General features: G+C 48.4%; 1 pseudogene across 1 annotated transcript; it reads left to right on the top strand.

Annotated features, from left to right (window-relative positions):
* Positions 1-256: 256 nt before the first annotated feature.
* On the top strand, positions 257-951 carry LOC103747153 (annotated as a pseudogene). Its single transcript, XR_001872830.1, has one exon. The product of XR_001872830.1 is annotated as a traB domain-containing protein pseudogene (transcript).
* The last annotated feature ends 1792 nt before the right edge of the window (positions 952-2743 follow it).

The raw sequence follows: 2743 nt of genomic DNA, 5'->3' as shown, positions 1-2743 counted from the left end.
GAAGTTGTCTATTATTCATTCAGCACAGGAAATTGCTGTGTTTCATAGTGGGTTATGTTATGACTGACAAACAAGAAGTCTTGGGTACTGGCTAGTAGATCTAAACAAACAAACAAACAACAAAAACTTGGTTAGGGGACCGGTGGTATAGGGAGCAGAAAACAGACACCAGGAAGAGCAGAGCAGCCAAACCAGGGGGAAGTAGGGATCAGGCTAGACCTTCGGAAAATGGCCATTCTGAGTCACCTCATGGCTCATGCAGATGCTGCTGTTGAAGGTGTCCGCCCATATCACTGAGCAACTGGGCATGGCCCCTGGTGGGGAGTTCAGGAAGGCCTTCAAGGAGGCCAGCAAGGTACCATTCTGCAAGTTCCATCTGGGTGACCGACCCATCCTAGTCACCTTTAAAAGAGCCATTGCTGCACTCTCCTTCTGGCAGAAGTTCAAGCTGGCCTGATGTCTGTGCTTCCTGTCTGACCCAATCAGCAAGGATGATGTGGAGCGCTGCAAGTAGAAGGACCAGTTAGAGCAGATGATGGCAGAGATGATTGGCGAGTTTCCCGACCTGCATGGCACCATTGTCTCAGAGCGGGAAGTCTATCTGAGCTACATGCTGCGGCAGGGTGCCCGATGTCTTGAACTGCCCTGCAGCTCTGATGCAGAGCCCAGGAAGTGTGTCCCATCTGTGGTAGTGGTTGTTGTTGGCATGGGTCATGTGCCTGGCATTGAGAAGAACTGGAGCACCGACCTCAACATCCAGGAGATCATGACAGTCCCCTCACTGCCCATCTCTGGCAGAGGGTCTCGGATGGCCACAAAGGCTGACTTCTTTGGCCTGCTGGGCTACAGCCTGTACTGGATGGGCCGTGGAACTCTGAGCCTAGTCCTATCTCTCTACCTGCTGCACAGTTCTGCCCCCAGAGGGTGAGCGAAGCCGGGCCAGGCCGATAGGAGGTCTGAGGGAAGAAGTGACCACACCCAGGGGTTCTGCTCCCCTGCATCACAGCTGGTACACCTGAGGAACTGGTACCACCTGCCTGGGGATGTCCCTGGATGCAGATGCATCCAAGCCTTCTCTGCCTTCCCCATCTCCTGCCCACCCAAATAAAGACTTATTTAACTGTCTGAGCTCAGGCTTCCCAGCAGCAAACACCCACCCCCCCCCACCCCCGCCACACTGCAGAGACCACCCATGGGTTTCAGAGCCGTCTGCAGTGTGGGGACCCAGTGACCCGGTTCCAGGAGCGCCAGAGGCTGCAGAGAGGCACTGAGGTGCCCCACCCCTCCAGCCCCAGGGTGGGCCTGACAAATTGCTGCTGTACCTACCTCACTGTGTCTTGTGCTCTGGCCTCAAGGAGCATCTGGCCCAGAGTGCATTTCACTGAGGGTTTGGGGCCAGCAAGTTTAGGAAGCTGGGTGTCCATGCAGCTCCTTCCTGTGAGTGTGTGGGACCTTTGGCATCCTGGACATGCATGTGGCATCACCAGCTGCATCTCTGCCTCCAGAGAGTGTGCTTTTGTTTTTTTTTTTTTTTTTTTTTTTTTTTTAGTGTCTGAAAGTTTCTTTACCCAGGTAATTTTAACATCAAAGAAAACACAAGCAAATGTCAGGAAATACAAGCCTTAAATCCAGTGAGGACAAAGAATATTCTTTTTCTGTGTCTGTGTGCCCTGAGAGTGGGCAAATTTATGTCAAAAGGCAAGCCCTTACTGGACTACTACAGCCTAATGTGTGTTGGGCTGCCTCGGATGTGAGCCTGCTTCCTGCCCTAGTTGCTCTTGGTACTGGGAGGGACTTGACGTGATTCCTGTGTTGGGCTGCCCAAACAGCACTGTGGGCAGCAGGCATCCACTGTGGACCACAAACCCAGGGCAATGGTTGGTTTGTGTTACATGGCTATGCATGTGCACAAGTTGTGGCTCCTAGCATGTGGTGCTAGCTGCACAGTCTGGCAGGAACAAGGCCACTCTGATTGTCCTTGTGTTGACTGTCAAATCAGGTAAAACTGTGAGCTGGGCAGGGGCTGTGGGGCTACTTGGGCTGTGTATGTCTGTCTCACACTTGTTGACTTGTTCCCTAGAAAGAGAAATAAATTTTAATTTTGGAAGCTAAAAAAAAACCCTATATGCTACTAAATTTGAAAACCTAAAAGAAATGGACAGATATCTAAAGGTGTGGGAAAGAACAAAACTAAACCAAGAAGAGATTAACAGCTTAAACAGACCCATAACACATAAAGAAATTGAAACAGTAATACAAAACCTCCTGACTAAAAAAATCCAAGGACCAGATGGACATACAGCAGAATTCTATCAGAAATTTAAAGAAGATCTACATCCAATACCACTTAATTTATTCAAAAAGATAGAAATGGAGGGAGAACTTCCAAATTCCTTCTATGAAGCCAGCATCACTCTCATACCAAAACCAGGTAAAGACACAACCAAAAAAGAAAACTATAGCCCCATATCCTTAATGAACATAGATGCAAAAATTCTCAACAAAATATTGCAAACTGCATACAGACACACATCAAAAAGATCATCCACCCATGATCAAGCTGGCTTTATTTCAGAGATTTCAAAGTCCTAGAGGGAACTGGACGGAAGTGGACATACCTCAACATAATTAAAGCCATATATAACAAACCCACAGTTTTTCTAAATGGAGAAAAACTGGAAGCATTCTCATTGAAATCAGGAACCAGACAAGGCTGTCCACTATCTCCACTTCTCTTTAACAT

Source organism: Nannospalax galili, unplaced genomic scaffold (assembly GCF_000622305.1).
Source record: "Nannospalax galili isolate Female #2095 unplaced genomic scaffold, S.galili_v1.0 scaffold443, whole genome shotgun sequence".
In the NCBI taxonomy this organism is placed as follows: domain Eukaryota; kingdom Metazoa; phylum Chordata; class Mammalia; order Rodentia; family Spalacidae; genus Nannospalax; species Nannospalax galili.
Note: the sequence above shows the minus strand (reverse complement) of the source record. Positions and strands in the feature narration are given on the sequence as shown.